Source organism: Phocoena sinus, chromosome 5 (genome assembly GCF_008692025.1).
Source record: "Phocoena sinus isolate mPhoSin1 chromosome 5, mPhoSin1.pri, whole genome shotgun sequence".
In the NCBI taxonomy this organism is placed as follows: Eukaryota; Metazoa; Chordata; class Mammalia; order Artiodactyla; family Phocoenidae; genus Phocoena; species Phocoena sinus.
This window is the reverse complement of record NC_045767.1, coordinates 14823488-14844016: the sequence shown is the minus strand read 5'-3', so window position 1 is coordinate 14844016 and position 20529 is coordinate 14823488.

The following is a 20529-nucleotide window of genomic DNA, read 5'->3' as shown; positions in this document are numbered from 1 at the left end:
ATCCTTAATGAACCCAATATTTTTCAACTTTCTGAAATAAAAAAACAAAAAGAATAAAAATGAAAAGAAACATAAAAACTGCCACATTTATGATTCTCCTGCACATACCACATCTCAAATGCTAGGCTTCTGCTCTTGTCTTTAGGAACTGACTTAAAAATTCAGAAGCTCTTTACGTGAAAAAGAAAGAAAAAAAGAAAGGGAGGAAGAAAAGGAGATTAGGAGGGAGTAAGGGAGTAAAGAAGGAAAAGAAATTTTAAAAAATGAAAAGGGGGGGATTTCAAATATCTATAAGAACAACACATTGGAATTAATATAATAAAATGCAAGGTTCAAAGTCACCTGTCTCTGAAACTTAGCTGAAAATAAATTGTTTATGATTATTTTTTTAAATACCAAAATAAATCAATTAAATTAAAATTTCATCAATTAAAATTGGGGCAAGTGAAGCAGGAATTTGCTGCAAACTTTTTGGCACATTATTTTCATTTCCAACTTTTGGTTTATCTGTGCTGTTTTCAACATCTCTTTCTATGGTGTGAATATTAATCAGGCCAATGGTATTCTGTTAGGCACTGTGGGCTCAACAGAGCATGGTTAGATTTGGTTTTAAAGAAATAAGCTCTACTTTTTAAAACAACAGAACGCCTATTAATTGAAACAGAAGGTCTGAAATTGTGAATAATTTGTCTGAATTTATACTCCTTGAAATCAATGGGAAAATCAAGAGTAAAAAATATATCTTCTTTTTCCTACTCTTCTGAAATAAGTTACATTAAGGAAAGAAAAGAAGGAAGGACAGAAAGAAATGTACAATCTAAGGGCACACACATATATCAGTCCCGTAATTCTTAGGGGAAGTGGGCAGTAATTCACCCCAGTCTTTGATCTTAGTAGCTTTGTCTGTTTATTCTAATGTAGCATAGAGATAATATAATTTTATGTGGGTGCCATAACATGAAAAATGTAAGGAACATTGCTGCAAGAACTTGTAAGTTTTGCTGGGTGTATTAATGCCACAAATTTAATCATATTGTGAATCCCCCTAAACTTCCCTCAGAAACACTTAGATTTTTAAAATACTGATTCCCTATTATAACTAAATTATAAGTGCATCCTCTTTTTTAGCCACAATGTGATTAAATTCTTACAGAAGCTTTTGTCACTCAGCCTGTCTTTATATCAGTAAAAAACGCATTATTAAACATTTGGGAAAATAGAGCATTTTAGTTGGTAAATTCTAAAGTCGTTTTCCATACTAAAAAAAAAAAAGTCTTCCTCTTGGTTAAAGGAGACCTTTCTTGAACAATATGTACTGATCCTAGGGTGGAAGGTGGGGAATAAGGTTTCAGCCTCCTTTGCTAACACAGTATGGCCAGCTGACACAAATGTGTCCTTTGAACAAAGGCTCATGATGTCTGCTGTTCTCCTACCAATAAAGAAGGCACCAAACCCACCTTCTTCGACATGATTGTCCTCATGCCATTAAACTCTAACTTCCGCATTACTGTTAGATAGGTTCCCACAGCACCTCCCTACAGCTCAGAGACTGGACTCCCATAGGGTATAGCAAATTCACTGGAATTCTACAAGAACACTCCATAAAAATAAATACAACTCCAAAAACAGACTTTAGATTTTTGTGATGAGAATTATAAAATTCAGAAAAATGTTCTCAAAATTTTAATTGTTTTGGCACAGCCTCATTAACTAATAGAAGAATTTATAATACAAAGAAAAGAAGGCAGAATCACTGATTTCTACGAAAAGGCAAAATAAATATTTCAGTTTTTACTACTCACTGTTAATATATTTTTTTCCCTTAAGAAAATAATTTAATAGGGTTTTGTTTAAGAGAATGTTTGTACATGATGGAAGACTAACAATATCCAAGAGTGATCAACCATCAATTAACTTTTAAAACTCATGCTCCAAGCCAAGTGACCACTAGAGAATTTGGTGTTTATTTGTTTACTTGTAACTAGTTTTTATTGACTATAACCAGGCCACAGGTTCACAAATGATGCCCTCTAAATGAAAGTAAATAGAGAAACCAGAGGAACTTTTTCACTGAAAATTCACAAATTATTCCAGACATATCCGGAAAATTATAAAGTAAATAAACTAAAGGTATGTAACTGATAACAGCCTCTGACTTATGTATTATGTTAGATTTGGTTGTTTTGCCATGCAGATTGCTACAATGAACTCTTCTTACTCTAACATTTTTTATCTCATCTGTTTGGTACTAAGGTTGCTCCCCTAAAACCGCTCAGCCTTAGCCTAATGTTTGATTTTCAAATCTAGCAATAAGCTACTATGAGCCCAGCCCAAATATATCTCAAATAATAAAACAACGTTTCTTTGGGTTTCCTTTGATGTTGCATTACACTGTTCACTCTTCTGGCAGAGTTGATGAAGGCTATTGATATAAGGTATCCAGTCAAGACATGTGTTTACAATTATAGCCTTCAAAATAAAGAGAAGATACATAACCATATCCCCTGGGGTATGGAAATTACACCATTAGAGGAGCATGGCCAGAGGCCAATGGTCTGTACTGGTACACCTAATGAATAGTGTATTTCCATCTCCAAATGTGCATTCTATTTATAATAACATAATGCTATTTTAGATGAACAAAAAATTAGGCATACCTGGCACAGTGACATAACTAAAGCCTTGAGAATAATAAATTGATAGAGCATAATAGTGTCTGGCACAAGGAAAGGCATGTTTAGATGAGGGCATGCTAGGAAAAGGTGCTTACATATACCACAAGCAAAATTACACCCTGCTGTATAGGAGAGAGCACACAAGAGAGGATTTGGGAGATGAGTTCTCTACATTACACTTTGAATTGTTACCAAATAGCAGCTTCAGAATCAATAAGCAAACTCCTCCAATGACCTGGATAATAGGCAATTTCCAAGTTTCAAGGGCAGAGTGGTAGTGTAAATTCTATGATGTCAAGGCCAGTGATAGAAGGGTGGACTCCACATTAGATTCTGAGCTCATAAAATTTGGAAGAAACTTAAAGGCTGCCACATGTCCTGGCTCTTGCTCAAATTCTCTTGCCTGAACTGAATCAGGAGAGAGGGAAGTAAAAACTGCTCACGAAAGGCGTCCCCAGTCCAATACCTGATCTATGAGTGCCAATGTTGGCATCCATTAGTGCATCTTTTCTACTTGTGAAGCAGGAAGAAGAATGTAAAAGTGACTATAAGAGCGACAGACAAACTAGAAAATCTGGCAAGTCACTTCAGCTGCAATGAAACACTGAAACTTGGGTGAAGCTGACATCTGCCATACGCTATTCATTATACCAGAAAAAGAATGAGGAAGTAGTATGAGAAGCAACCCTATAGTCCAGCAAGAAAAGAGAAAGAAGTAATGGGCAATGGTGTGGACATAGTGAAGGCTGCCTGTTATAGCTCAGTACATGCTTACAGCTTTTCTAGGTGTCACCTAACAAGCCCATCAAAAGCATATTTTCCCTAAATTTACAGGTAAAATCATTATTTATAATTCTTACCACTGTAAAATAGACTCATATAAACCAAAACAAGAATCCCACAGGCCTTCAGTCATAAGTGCTAATAAATTTCTCATTATCTTTATTAAACTATCCATCCCTAAAAGCTGCCTTGGTTCAGAACTCACAGTTAACTTCACATTTAGTCAGGGACATAGGAGTTCAAAAAGGGATCAAAAAGGAAAAGTAAATTTTTGAAAAACAAAACAGAAGGCAAATATAACTTCTAGTCATTTAGTAAACTAGTATAAAATGTTAAGATTCAGAAGTTTGACAATATATTTTAATGCTTTGAAGTGAACTGTGTTACCTTAATAGAGCATGCACAAGAATAACAACAACAAAAAGAACACAACTTTTTATGTTTTTTCAGAAGGGCTTTGGGACTTCCAAAAAGTATAGGCAATGGCAATACGTTCAAAGGCACTAAAACCTTGGCCATAAGGAAAACTCCCTTTCCTTAAGATTTGTGAGGCACCGGGATGTGCTGCTAGGAAGAGCTGTGAAGTCTCAAGTGATATACAATTTTATCAGTAGGGTATAACCCATGAATCCAAGGTCATTTAAATAGCAACACACCCTGGGCTAAAAAGAAGATATCAGATATAAAAATCACTTCAAGGGCTTCCCTGGTGGCACAGTGGTTGAGAGTCTGCCTGCCGATGCAGGGGACACAGGTTCGTGCCCTGGTCCGGGAAGATCCCACGTGCCGCGGAGCGGCTGGGCCCGTGAGCCATGGCCACTGAGCCTGCGTGTCCAGAGCCTGTGCTCCGCAACAGGAGAGGCCACAGCAGTGAGAGGCCCATGTACCGCAAAAAAAAAAAAAAAATCACTTCAAGCTGTGACATTCTACAAGTCTAAAGTGATAAAAGTACAGTTTGCATCACAGTTGTTTTATTTCTCTAATTCCTTCAAAGGTTAAAGAATCATGGAAATACAGCATCTTAAAACTGAATCTTCAAAGATCTTCTAGTCTCCTCATTTTATAGATATACAACATTACCTTATGCAATACATAACTGAAAATAATAAAAAGCTGTGAGCAGAAAAATCTAAATTTACTCCAAACTCCTACATTCCCAGTAAATTGATGGGCAGACCTTTAGGCATCTTACATTTAAATTCAGCTTGACCCTGTCCCCATGATTTTGAGATTCAATCTGTTCAGATATCACCGCTGCACAAGACAGGGGCACAACATCACACAGTCATATTCTTCAACTGCTGGATTTACTGAAGTGCTTATTAATAGAACTCCCTTGTTCCCTGACAAAACAAAAATGCAGTTGATTGTTTTCTCCTCTCATTTGCGCCCTCTCAGCCACCAAAATAGATTTTGAAATCATTTTTTCCTTGTGGTGATCACCCTAAAAATCCTCAATGTAAGTGCCATGTAAAAAGGAAAAGATTTTGAGGAAAAAAAAGTTTTGCTTGTTTACCATTTAAGAAAAAAAAGACTGATTCCAATTGCTGAAAAACTGAATGAAGCAGCTTCTTATTTTTGCTCAGTCATGGAAATAGGTGTTTCTATCTGAAAACAAGATCTTGATAAGTATCTCATCAGTTATTTGGAAAGTAGGTAGGTGATTCAGAATGATCAACCTGAAATAGTAAATAGAGGATCTAGGCTGCCTTCCTTGCAATCAGCATAAGTTTTATAAGGATCTTAATAAAACAGTACAATCCAATACAGCTATGGCCCTGCAAGGACTTGGACAAAGTCTACCAGCAGTGAAAGGAAAGAGTCCTCCTGAACACCAGTCAATGTGAATCTACTTTATGTATAATAACAAGCCCTCAGCAATAGAAGAGGGGTGCTCAAGCATGGGCACAGATGAAATGAGATCTCTGAGACCTTGGATCTCAAAGAATTGGCCCCAAGTCTCCCTGGGACATCATCAGGACTAGCCACATGTTTGTCTCTACATAGTGAAGGTTTTGGAAATTATGTTCCTAATATATCTCCTTAAAAGAAGTAAGAGTCAATTAAAGAAAAATGAAATATGCAGGGCATTGTATTAAGGGATATCACAGTGCCTTAAGTTTCTGTTATGTTAAAGACTATTCCAAGATTTCTTCAAAACCTGGGGCCTCTTCCCGTTCTCAGAATTTGAGTTCAATGGTGGGAAATGAAACAGAAAAGAGATGAGAGTGGGATCTCCAAGTTAGTGGACAGGAATAGAGCTTCTTTAGGGTCATTTCTATCGGTCAAATTTTAGAAAAATTTAGGAATGCTAGGCAATTTACAAACATTAGGGAGACCGGAAAATGTGATCCCAAAACAGAAAAAAAAATAGGGGAATATGGAGAAAACACTAATAGGTGATTACACACAATAAGATAAAATAGAGAGAGACACCCACCCCCACCAATCCACACACATGCACTTTCCACCCAATGTTAGTTAGCATGGCCCCATATTATAAAACTCACAATGCTTCACTGAGCTGTGCTTTAGCAGGTGAGCTCCTCAGGCCAGGACCATTTCCTTTTCATTTTGAGATATCCAGAGCCCACATTAGAGTTCAGCACAATGCCTGACAAACTAGAAGCTGCTCAACAATGCTGGTTAAATAGAACAATCTCCATGTCTTCTCATCATGCCAGAAGATGATAAGTTTAGGACAAGAAACAACAACAGTGCATGTCATGGTGAATGAAAGGAATAAAAGTACACCATCAAACACATGAGTAATATATAATCCATCTTCTAAGGGGAGTTAATAAAAGTACACCATCAAACACATGAGTAATACATAATCCATCTTCTAAGGGGAGCTAATAAAAGTACACCATCAAACACATGAGTAATATATAATCCATCTTCTAAGGGGAGTTAATAAAAGTACACCATCAAACACATGAGTAATATATAATCCATCTTCTAAGGGGAGTTAATTGCAAAATTTCAGAGGAAATTTGACTGTTCTTGGATTTCTAATTCAGCACCTAGAGGCATAAGTCAGTATGAGAAGATTAACTAGAAATTTAGTCAGTTGCATTCAGTTACCTATGTCGCATTTATTCTTCACAGGAAGAGCAGTGACCTCCGGAAAGAGCTCTTGGCCCACGGCAGAATGTGAATTGGCCTAGCCAAACTTTACAGAAATAATCATATCTCGGTTCAGAAAAATCTATATTGACTTCCCCCTACAGTCTTCCTGTATGTCTTTAAGGTAACCTGACACTAATGCGGCATTCTGAGCGTTTTACAGCATTAATATATTTAATTCTCATAACAAATGAAAAAACTGAGGAAAAGAGAAATAAGTAGTCTTATGTAAAGTTCATCACTCCTGAGGGGCAGATCTGGAACTCAAGTCCAGTCAAGTTGGCTCTAGAACCAAAATCTTAATCATTACATTATACAAAACAGCCCCTACACTTTTGGTTTGGTGTGCCAGTTAATTCAGGATATAAACTCAGCCAGCTCAAAGTTCAAACCCCTCCTCAAGACTATGCTTCCCTGTTGTGGGCTCTCTCCCATCTACTCCTCTTCCCTGGGATGGTGTCTGGGTACAGCATCCTGGCAGTAAAGGAACGGATTCTCATTTTCTGGATCTATGCTGGCCTCAACTGTATAGCCTCACCCTGCTTGGTCTTTGGGTATTGGCTTCTGATCCCTCTGTTTCCTCCTGATACTACAAGATTACCCATTTCCTCAGGATGAGTGCTAGCACCTGATAATGCTGTAGTCCCTAACATGGCCTCTAACTGTGAGGTCTACCACCTTAGGTGCCCTCCAAACTTGACCCCAGGAATCTTCGAGTCCATCAGAACTCTTCCTTCTTTGACTTCCACTAGGGCATGTGTGAACTTCTGGATCTCCTATTTGCCATTTTGGGCCACATTTTTGCCTGGGGCTCTGGTAAGTTTGTTAGGACTCCCCAGACATGTGCTGCCCCAGCCCTCACTAGGCTCCTACTCCAGGCCCTCGTTTCGGCACTTCTCTCCATGAGGGCAAAGGCTGCTATTGCCAATGAGTATGCACCTTACAGGGAACAGAGCTAACTCAGACCCCAGCCCCACTTCTGACCAGGGCAGGGGCAGCAGCTGCCAGCAAGTGTATCCCTGCTCACATCTGGAAGGACTGAAACTAGCTCCATGGTAAAGACTGTAATTGCTAGTGGAAGCAAAACCAGCTCAGTAGTGTGGCACCAACCCCCCGGCCTTGATCCAGCCTCTAACCAAGGTGTGCACACCAGAGGAAAAAGTGAAACCAGCACAGAAGTACAGTACCAAGCCCTCAGACCCAAGCAAGGTGGAGGCTACAATCACAGCCAAGAGAAACACAACTCTGCCAGGGCTCCTGCTCCAGCTCTTTGGCCCTAACCCTATCCCCAATAGAGCCAGATTGGCCATTTTGCATAGGAGAAACCCCGGCTCGCACCTGGTTTGACTCTAGTCTCTCCAACTCCAGCTCTATCTTCCCCTCGCCAGCACACCCAGGGGGAAGACACAGCCTACTCGCTTCAGATCCAGCTCTCTCAACAAAGCCAATGTGCACGTGCAGACTGCACAGGGACCCTCTCACGCAAGGACACACCTTCAAGACCAGGACAGGTAAGTGCTTCACCTAATTTCATAGAGAAAGTTAAACAAAACGATAAAAGAAAGGAATATGTTTCAAACAACAGAACAAGAAAAAAAAGCACTGGAAAAAAGCCCTAATAAAATGGAGATAAATAATTTACCTGATAAAGAATTTAAATCAATACTGATAAGAAAGCTAAATAAACATGGTAAAAGAAAATATGAACAAAGTTAGAATATTAATAAAAAACTTGAAAATATAAAAGAACCAGTCAGAGCTGAAAAATACAGTAAGTGAAATGAAAATCATACTAGAAGGAATTAACAACAAATTAGGTGATATACAAGAATGCATAAGCAATCTGAAAGGTAGACTAATAAAAATCACCCAGTCATAACAGCAAAAAGGAAAACAAATCTTAAAAAATAAGGATAGTTTAATGGATCTCTGAGGCAACGTCAAGCATACTAACATTTGCATTATAGGGGCCCCAGAAGGAGAAGAGAGAGAGAAAAAGGTAGAAAATGTATATGATGAAATTATGGATAAAAACTTCCCAAACCTAAAGAAGGAAAAAGATTTCAAGATACAAGAAATACAGAGTCCCAAACAAGATGAACCCTAAGAGATCCACAAAAAAACATATCATAATTTAAACTGCAAAAGTAAATAATAAAGGGAGAATTTTTAAACCAGCAAGAGAAAAACAAAGAGGCATTAGCTAATTTTTCTGCAGAAACTTTGCATGCCAGAAGGGAGCGACATGATATATTTAAAGTACTGAAAGGGAAGAACCTACAACCTAGGATACCCTACTCAACAAGGTTAACATTCAGAATTGAAGGAGAGATAAAGAGATTCTCAGACAACCAAAAACTGAAACAGTTCATCAATACTAAACTGACCTTACAAGAAGTGTTAAATGGTCTTCTTTAAGTGAAAAAAACTACAACAAAAAATTTTTAATTACAGGAAAGAAAAATCCCACAGGTAAAGGCAAATGTATAGTAAAGGCTGTGGATTAAGCACTAAAATAAGCCACTACGAAGCTTAAAAGACAAAAATTATAAAATTAAACTATAACTACAATAAGCAGTTAAGGGATAGACATGAAAATGTAAAATATGACACCAAAAACACAAAATACGGGGAACAGGGGTAAAATGAAAATGTAGGTCTTTTAGAATGTGTTTGAACTTAATGACTATCAGGTTAAAACAAGTATACACAGATATAGGTCAACACATATGAACTCCATGATAATCACAAATCAAGAAGCTACAATAGATACACAAAAACTAAAGGGAAAAGAACACAAACAAAACACACACAAAAAAATCATTTAACCATAGGAAAAGACACAAAAGGAAAAAGAACAGAGTAAAACAACAACCAGAAAACAAGTAACAAAATAGCAATAAGTGCATACCTGTCAATAATCACTTTAAATGTCAATGGACTAAATGCTCCAATCAAAAGGCATAGTGTGGCTGATTGGATTTTAAAAACTCCCATCTATATGCTGCCTACAAGAGACTCACTTTAGAGCTAAAGACATACAGACTGAACATGAGGGGATGGAAAAAGATATTTCATGCAAATGGAAACGAAAAGAAGGCTGGTGTAGCAAAACTTGTATCAGACGAAGTATATTTTAAAACGAAATCTATAACAAGAAAGGCAATATATATTAATAAAGGTATCAATACAAGCAAGGGATATACATATATAAACATATATGTACCTAATAATAAGAATAGCTAAATACATAAAGCAAATACTAACAAATGGAGAAATTGACAGTAACATAATAATAGTAGGGAAATTTAACACCCCACTTACATCAATGGACAGATTATCTAGAAGGAAAACCAGTAAGGAAACAAGGACCTTATATGACACATTAAATAAGATGAACTTAATAGATATATACAGAACATTCTATCCAAAAGCAGCAGAACACATGTTGTTTTCAAGTGCACATGGAACATTCTCCAGGATAAATCACATACTAGGCCACAAAACAAGTCTCAACAAATTTAAAAGTTTAGAAATTATATCAAGCATCTTTTACAACTATAATGGTATAAAACTAGAAATCAATTACAGGAGGAAAAATGGAGAAAACACAAACATGTGGAGACTAAACAACAAGTTAATAAAAAATAAATGGGTCAACGAAGGAATTAAAGAAGCAATCAGAAAATACCTTGAGAAAAATAAAAATAAAAAAATAACTTTCCCAAATCTGTGGGACACAGCAAAAGCAGCTCTAATAGGGAAGTTTATTGCAATACAAGCTCACCTCAAGAAATAAAAAAAATCACAAATAAGCAACTTACCCTGTCACCTAAAGGAATCAGAAACAAAAATCAGAAGGAAAAGAAGGTCAAAGTAGGACTTCCCTGGTGGTGCAGTGGTTAAGAATCCACCTGCTGATGCAGGAGACAACGGTTCGATCCCTGGTCCAGGAAGATCCCACAATCTTAGTGGAGCAACTAAGCCTGTGCACCACAACTACTGAGCCTGCGCTCTAGAGCCCACAAGCCACAACTACTGAGCCCGCGTGCCACAACTACTGAGCCTGCACACCTAGAGCCCATGCTCTGCAACGAGAGAAGCCACCACAATGAGAAGCACGCGCACCACAACAAAGAGTAGCCCCCGCTCACCACAACTAGAGAAAGCCTGCATGCAGCAACGAAGACCCAATGCAGCCAAAAATAAACAAATAAAAAATAAATTAATTTTAAAAAAAGGTCAAAGTAAGCAAAAAGATGAAAATCATACAGATCAGAGAGGAAATACATAAAACAGAGGCAAAAAAACATAAATGATCAATGAAACCAAGAGTTGATCTTTTGAAAAGACAAAATTGATAAACCTTTAGCCGGGCTCATTAAGGAAAAAAGAGAGAGGATCCAAATAAACAAAATAAGAAATCAAAGAGAAGAAATTACAACTGGTATCACAAAGATACAAACAATCATAAAAGAATACTGTGAACAGTTATAGGTCAAAAGATTGGACAACCTAGAAGAAATGGATAATTCCTAGAAACATACAATCTTCCAAGACTGAATCAGGAAGAAATAGCTGATGCAAACAGACTGATTAAAAGTACTGAAATAGAATCAGAAATCAAAAAACTCCCAAAAAACAAAAATCCAAGACCAGATGGCTTCCAAGGGGATTGTACAAAACATTAAAAAATAGTTAAAACCTATCCTTCTCAAGCTATTCCAAAAAACTGAAGAGGATGCAACACTTCCAAATTCATTCTACAAGGCCACCATTACCCTGATACCAAAACCAGACAAAGACACTAGAAAAAAAGAAAATCACAGACCAATATCTGATGAATACAGATGTAAAAATCCCCAATAAAATATTGGCAGACCGGGCTTCCCTGGTGGCGCAGTGGTTGAGAGTCTGCCTGCCGATGCAGGGGACACGGGTTCATGCCCCTGTCTGGGAAGATCCCACATGCTGTGGAGCGGCTGGGCCCGTGAGCCATGGCCGCTGAGCCTGCGTGTCTGGAGCCTGTGCTCCGCAACGGGAGAGGCCACAACAGTGAGAGGCCCGCGTACCGCAAAAAAAATAAATAAATAAATAAATAAATAATAAAATAATTGGCAAACCGAATTCAATGATATATAAAAAGGATCATACACCATGATTAAGTGGGATTTATCCAAAGGATGCATGTATGGTTCAATATCCACAAATCAATCAATGCGATACACCACATTAACAAAATAAAGGATAAAAAACACATGATCATCTCAACAGATGGAGAAAAAGCATTTAGAAAATTCAACATCCCTTTATGATAAAAATTTTCAACAAAGTTGGTATACAGGGAATATATCTCAACATAATAAAGGACATTTATGACAAACCCACAGCAAATATCATACTCAATGGTGAAAAGCAGAAAACTTTTCCTCTAAAATCATGTATAAGACAAGGATGCCTACTCTCATCATTTCTATGTAATGTAGTATTGCAAGTCTTAGCCACAGCCATCGGGCAAGAAAAGGAAATAAAAGACATCGAAATTGGAAGTAAACAAGTAAAACTGTCACTATTTACAGATGACATGACAGTATATACAGAAAACCCTAAAGTGTACACCAAAAACCCTATTAGAATAAATGAATTCAATAAATTTGTAGAATACAAGATTCACATACAGAAATCTGTTGCATCTCTATACTCTAATAATGAACTATCATAAAGAGAAAGCAAGAAAACAATCCCATTTACAATCACATCAAAAAGAAAAAAATAACTAGGAATAAACTGAATGAAGGAGGTGAAAGACTTATACTCTGAATATCGTAAGACACTGATGAAGGAAACTGAGGACACATGGATTGGATAAATTAATGCTGTTAAAATTACCATATTATCCATGGCAATCTACAGAATCAATGCAATTCCTATTAAAATACCTCTGACACTTTTCACAGAACAGAAGATATAATCCTAAGATTTCCATGGAACCATAAAGAACCCAAATAGACAAAGCAATCTTGAGGAAAAAAGAGCACAGCTGGAGGTACCACACTCCATAACTTCAGATTATATTACAAAGCTATAGTCATGAAGACAGTATGATACTGGCACAAAAACACACCCAGATCAATGGAACAAAATAGAGAGCCCAGAAATAAACCCATGCACATATATTCAATTAATCTACGACAAAGAAGGCAAAAACAAAGGGGAAAAGACAGTCTCTTCGATAAGTGATGCTGGGAAAACTGGACAGCTACATGTAAAAGAATGAAATTAGAACATTTTCTCACACCATGTACAAAAATAAACACAAAATTCATTAAGGATATAAACGTAAGACCAGAAACCATAACACTCTTGGAAGAAAACATTGGTAGTACTCTCTCTGACATGTGTCTTGCCAATATTTTTTCAGATGTCTCCTCAGGCAAGAGAAACAAAAACAAAACTAAACAAATGGGACCTAAGTAAACTTAAATGCTTCTTCAGTGCAAAAGAAACACTGAAAAAATGAAAAACAGCCTACTGAATGCAAATAAGATGACGGATAAGGGGTTAATATCCAAAATATATAAACAGTTCATACAACTCAATATCAAAAAAACAAATAAAACAATTAAAATATGGGCAGAAGGCCTGAATGGCCATTTTTCCAAAGAAGACATAGAAATGGCAAAAAGACTTATGAAAAGATGATGAACATAGCTAATAATCAGAGAAAGGCAAATAAAAACCAAAATGAAATATCACATCACACCTGTCAGTATGGCTATCATCAAAAAGACAATGAACGATAAATGTTGCTGAGGGTGTAGAGAAAAGGGAATCCTGACACACACTGCTGGTAGGAATGTAAGTTGGTACAGCCACTATGGAAAACAGTATGAAGGTTTCTTAAAAACTAAAAATAGAACTACCATAAGATTCAACCATTCCACAGTTGAGTATATATCTGAAGAAACTGAAAACACTAATTCAAAAAGATATATGCACTCCAATGTTCACAGCAGCATTACTTACAATAGTCAAGATATGGAAGCAAACTAGGTGTCCATCAACAGATAAATGGATAAAGAAAATGATATATGCATACAATGGAATATTACTCAGCCATAAAAAAGAATGAAATTTTTCCCATTTGCAGCAACACAGATGGATCTGGATGGTATGCTTAGTGAAGTTAAGTCAGACAGAGAACAAATACCGTATGTTTTCACTTACACATGGAATCTAAAAAAATAAAACAAATGAATATAACAAAACAGAAACAGACTCACAGATACAAGAAACAAACTAGTGATAACCAGTGATAAGGGGCTAGGGGGCAAAATACAGGAAGGGAATTAAAAGATACAGACATTGAAGGCACACAATAGATATTTGTTGAATGAATAGATAGGCAAATGAATTGAGGTGCTGTGCTTTTACTGACCTGGGAAATACTAAAAAAGCAGACTTAGAGTTTAATACAATGAACTCAGTTTTGGACATCAGGAGTTTGAGATGCCTGTCTCATTCAGGAAAAAGAACTGTAGGTGCTGAATGTATGAGTTGTTGACATAAAACAGACTGCCAGATATCTCTCCAGCTAACATGGGTTTATTTGGGATCAGCAGAGAAATGCAACTTGGGGCCTACAAGCATGAGCCACAAGAAAGTTCCCACACATAGAGGAAGGAGAACACTTTTATCGAAGAGAAAAGGAAGCTGGGAGGGCTAAGTAAACAAAAAGCTCATGGCTTTTTATTGGTTGAGTCCTTGACAGGAAAGAAGAGGAATCTTTCTTCTTCCTGTTGGGCCCTGCTTGATCATAGGGTGTGAGAGCTCCCCTTCTGGTCTCTTGACTCTATTCAGTTGTGGTTTCTCTTTATTAATTTTTTGCATTTTCCCCTTTTGATCAAGATCTTTTTATAAAAGCATCTCTGATCAATTGTCAGGTTTTCTGGGTTTTGCCCCTCAATGCCAGGAAGAATCTTTGCTAGGTATAGTGTCTCACAGCACAGAGAAAGTACACAGATTGGAAACCTACTGAGTTCACATTTGAGTAACAAGGAGGAAGAACACTCAGGCACTTTTTATCTAGAGTTCATATATTATAAAGATCACAGATATTAGAGATCATTTAAAGCATTATGTCATCGTCAAAGGTTTGGTGGCAAACTTCCAACAGGCCTGGTCGAGATATCTTGGGAAAGCTGTCTCATCAGACATCTGCTTCAATACCAGGAAATCTTTACTTTCAGGTCAGCAGATGATATGCAGGTACAGTCAGGGTTTGGTGCTTTCTTTATGTGTGTCACAGGAATATAAGAGTCTATTCCTTAGATTCTGGCCATACAAGAGTTTGTTAACATACCTGATAGGGGCCTCTTTGGCAAGGTTGAAGAGAGTTCTTCTAGAGGTGTCTTTTCCAACAGATGAAATCTCCAGGTTGCAAGGTGTGATACTTAAGGTCTTCATCTCCAGAGAATGTACTGTGAAAAAACTGCTCTACCAAAACATGTTTTTTTGTTGTTTGTTTTGTTTTGTTTTTGTGGTACGTGGGCCTCTCACTGTTGTGCTCTCTTCCATTGCGGAGCACAGGCTCCGGACGCACAGGCTCAGCGGCCATGGCACACGGGCCTAGCCGCTCTGCGGCATGTGGGATCTTCCCGGACCGGGGCACGATCCCGTGTACCCTGCATCGGCGGGCAGACTCTCAACCACTGCGCCACGCAGGGAAGCCCCAAAACATGGTTATTTTTAATAGAAGAAATTAGGCCTTTCCAGTACTGGAGTATCACTCCTAATATCAGTTGTGAGTCAAAAGAAATGGAAGCCAACTCTATTGGGTATCTTATGACTATCTCAAATGGTAAGAGTTTATGAATTCCAAAAGGGGTGGATCTGAGATTTAGAAGGACCAACAGCAATGCTTTTGGCCAACGTATATGAAAGGCTTCTACAAATTTTGCCAAATCCATTAGTATGTTAGACTAAACCAGAGAATTAAGGGGTAAGCTTAGTGGAAGTGTTGTAAAACTGTCCAAACATCACAAACTTGTCATAATACCTGGCTGGTAAAATGGGTTCCTCAATCACTATCAAGTTCAAGATTATCCCAGGCAGGAATAATCTTTTCCAAATGGACTTCAGCCACAGAAGAGGCAGTAGCCTGTCTGCAAGGGAAGGCTTCAGTCCAGTATGAAAACATACAATGACTAGAACATATTTATATCCATTAGATGGAGGAAGTTGTGTAAATCTATTTGCCTGAACTTCAATTTTAAATGTCTGGAAACAGGGGCTTCCCTGGTGGCACAGTGGTTAAGAATCCACCTGCCAAGGCAGGGGACACAGGTTCAAGCCCTGGTCCGGGAAGATCCCACATGCTGCTGAGCACCTAAGCCCATGCGCCACAACTACTGAGCCTGCGCTCTAGAGCCTGCGAGCCACAACTACTGAGCCCACGTGCTGCAACTGCTGAAGCCCGCACGCCTACAGCCCATGCTCCGCAACAAGAGAAGCCACCGCAATGAGAAGTCCACATGCCGCAATTAAGAGTAGCCCCAGCTCGATGCAACTAGAGAAAGCCTGTGCACAGCAACGAAGACCTAACTCAGCCAAAAATAAATAAATAAAATAAATTTGAAATAAATAAATAAATAAATGTCTGGAAACAGTATGAACAAGCTTCCCTGTGTTGTACTTTGGACAAGTAGGACAAGTGAGGCTGGCACTTCTTCCAGCCTTGTTAATGTTTCCCCACCACTACTGATTCATTAATGCTATCATTGTGTCAGCAGATCAATGGTTTAATGCATGTACAGCGATGGGGAGTGGGAATTTCAGAGTCTCTGGGAGGACTGAGTTATTTGGCCCAAGCCAGAGCTTTCTCTTTTATCAAACCAACAACTGTTGCATTTCCAATCTTGTTTTCCCATTTCTGCAGCCAGTTGTTGGGCTTCTCTAGCCAGTTTTCTAATTTATCATTTGGGGAAATATCACTTTGGACCATGGCAGCAGTGTGCCTGTTGTTGGTTCCTTTAAGGGCAGCATTCCTTGCGTAAATATCAGCCAGGTGATTTTCCCTTTGCTTCCAGAGAGTCAAGTTCAAAATTCCCCAGAATCTTAATAATACCTAAAGAGGCCAGTAAAAAATATCACATCTATTAATTCCTGAACATAGGAGCCATCTCTATTTTTATTTCTGCCAGAAGTAAGGAAACCATGTTGTTTCTCCAACATTCTAAAATTATGAGCTACTTCAAAAGCATATCTATTATCAGTATAAGTACTGGAATTTGGCCTTGGCTAAAGTACAAGCCTGTTGGGCTGTAGTAAACATAGGTAAAGATGCTGCCTCAAAAACAGGAAAAGGAATAGTAATAGCATACCCAGCACAGTATTTGCCAGTGTCATCTTTTAAATCAGTGAACCATAAGAAGTCAGTGTTACCCACAGGAACTTCTTGTAGATCATGAGGAGTCAAGAGGTAATCCATCAGCATTAAGTAGTCATGAGGGACTTGGTCAGTGATGGAAGTGAGAAGAGTAGCAGGATTAAGGTTACTACAACTACAGTGTAAAAGAGTTCTGTGAGGAGGAGTTAACAAAAGGATTTTATAGGCGGTAAGGCAGCTGACTGAGAAATATTCATTGTGATAACATTCTGGAGAGCTTTTACTGTATGAGGTACAAAAATGATTAATCCCACAATTTTCTTGGTGGTCTTAATTAAAAGGGTGGTGGCTATAATGGCTCTAAGGCAATGGAGTATCCCCATGCCACAGGGTCCAGTTGCTGGCTGTAGAACCCAATGGGTCTATGGTGGTCCCCATGTTTTTGGGTGAGTAGCCCAAGAGCATCCCCTTCTTTTTCATATATAAAAAGGAAAAAAAATAATCTGATAATTGGGATTCCCAAGGGCAGGTAGGTTTATCAAACTCTCCTTTAAGGCCTTGAAATATGTTGTTCAGCTTTCTTATAAAATTAGGTCAGGGTTGTTACTGTTTAGTGAAACATAGAAAGGTTTGGCCATAAGAGAGATATTTGAAATCCATTCTGACAATAACCATCTAGCCCAAGAAAATCTTGCAGATGGTGCTTAGTTTTGGATTAGGGGAAACTTAGGACACCATGAATTCTATCTGGATCTAGGTATAGGCCTTGTTCTGATTTCAGATGCCCTAAATATTGAACCTGAGTTTGGGCAAACTGCAATTTTTCTTTGGCAACTTTATGTTCCTTTAAGGCTAAAAGCTTTAGCAAGTGGATGCTGTTTTCCTGTGAGGAGGCTTGAGAAGGAGAACAAAGAAGCAAATCATCCACATACTACTACAAAGTAGAACCTCTAGGGGACTCTATATTATCCAGATCAGTCTTCAGGATTTGTGAGAAATAAGAATCTCAGTAAAACACTGCGGCATTACTATCCAGGTGAACTGTTTTTCTTCCCAAGTGAAGGCAAAAGGTACTGACTAGCTTCATCAAGTGGAATACTAAGGAATGCACTGCAAAAATCAATTTCAGTAAAGAATCTGTTTCCAGTGGGAATGGATGTTAGTAATGTATGAGGATTAGGAAAACAAGGTGTCAAGGGATAACAATGTAGTTTATCGCTCGCAGGTCCTGGACAAACCTCCACCTTCAGCCCTTGGGTTTTCTCACTGGTAAAATGGGAATGTGATATCTTCTATTATGGACTTTAGGCCTTAAAGGGCTTTACAGAGTATTGATTAATTCTGGGGAGAGGTTTTGAGGGATCTACTTGAATCCTGATGGGAGGTGTACTATGAATTTTGCCAACATCAATTGGAGATTTTGCCCCTAAGGAAGGTGGCAGCTGATTCAATAGAGAAAAATGATCAGTGTTTCCAAAATCAGCTCTAGTACTGTCAGGGAGGAAACAGTAAAAGATTTCAAGGGTCATTTAATTTATTTAAGGATGACTAGTGGGATTGAGCACTGACAGTGTGGCTCTGATGTCAGTTAAGACTGGCATCCCCACTCTGGAGAAATGCTTCTCCAAGCTGATTAAGAGGGAGTATTCGGAAGAACCTTTGTAACCTTGTCATTGAGAAATGAGGGGATGTCGGAAAGACTGGTTAGAGGGTGGAAGGTGCCTAAAGAGCTTAAATTTGCTACGATCTCTTTTCCAATGTCCTGGCTCTTTGCAATAATAAGAGAAGCTAGGAAAATTTTTATTTCAGCTAGGAGACTTCATTTGCTAGAGTTAATTAAGAATTTTGGTGGTCTTCCTTTTAGCAGATTCATCTAGAGGGAAATTGAGCTGGTTTGCCAGGGTAACTAAATCTGGATTGGGCACAGTTTCCCATTCCATCCTGGTCCTTTTCACTAGAAAGGATAGATCCCATTTCAGCTCATGAATAAGCATGGAGTTAAAAACTACCTGGATGGAATCAACATATGAAAGAAGACCAGAATTTTCATTAAACATAATCTGAAGTCGATTATAAGAGTCATAAAGCAGGTTCATCAGATGTTTTTTGTGCAAGCCTAAATTTTGTTCCACTCAACAGGCTTTTGGAAAGGCCTTAGGAATTGCTAGATGAAGTCACCTAGAAATTGCCGAAGCTTGATTATATAATGTTAGCAGGCTGGTCTCCTGGTTGTAATTCTAAAGAACTTTCAGGATTTTCCAAATTAGCAGTTTTCATCCCATGCTGGGCCTGACCTTCACCAACAAGCATATGAATCAGCTGTTAAAAAGTCAGAGAAACCAAGTGATAAGTTTGAATGACTATATTAAATCCCTCATCAAATCTGTGAGAATCTCCAGTTGCTTTAGGAAAATATTTGACTATGACATATAGTTCAGCTTTAGTCCCTGATGTATAAGAAATTAAGGGTTTAGCCTCTTCATCCTAAGAAGGCTTAATTTTAAAGGAACAGGTTCTGATAAATTCAGAGAAAAAGGGAGTGGGGAGTTTCAGAGAAAAGGGGTAGTTAGGCAAGAAAATTAGCAGGGGGGCATTGAGGGTACAGGCAGACCCTCATTTTATTGTGCTTCTTCACTTTACTGTGTTTTGCAGATATTGTGTTCTTTACAAATTGAAGGTTTGTGGCAACCCGGCTTCAAGCAAGTCTATCAGCACCACTTTTCAAACAGCATTTGCTCACTTCACGTCTCTCTGTCACATTTTGGTGATTCTCGCAATGTTTCACACTTTTTCATTATTATTACATTTGTTACGGTGATCTGTGATCAGTGACCTTTGATGTCACTATTGCAAAGATTATGACTTGCTGAAGACTCAGATGATGGTTAGCATTTTTTAGCAATAAAGTATTTTTTAATTAAGGTACGTGTGTGGTGTTTTTAAAGACATAATGCCACTCCACACTTAATAGACCATAGTATAGTGTAAACATTACACTTATATGCGCTAGGAAACCAAAAAATTTGTGTGACTTGCTTTATTGCAGTATTGACTTATTGTGGTGGCATGGAACTGAGCCTGGAATATCTCTGAGCTATGCCTGTATAGAAGAAGCCTAAATGGCATAGAAGTAAAGGAGAAAGATGGAGCCAGATGCAGAATCTGAAACAAAGAAGCTAAGGAAAAACAGTCTGAGGCTTCAGGATCCATTTTATCTTTTTTTTAATTGTTTGTTTGCCTCAGTTAATCTTAAAATCTTATTTTGCAGAGAGGCAATTTTAGGCTTCTCATAACATTTGGAAGCCTCATGACACCAAATGAAATAGGCATACCACTCAGTTCTGAAAATTGTTGCACTATTGTGATCCAATTCAATTAAGTTTGGGGATTTCAAAAGTTCCCCGTAATGGCCATAGATATACTCAATTGCCTTTGGTCAGGTTCGTCCATTAGTTATAAATGTGCTTGAGGAAGAATCACAATTTGTAAACACAAAATTATCTGGAGTCCCTATAGGGGTGGTACCCTCAAAATATTTAGATAACTGAGATCCCA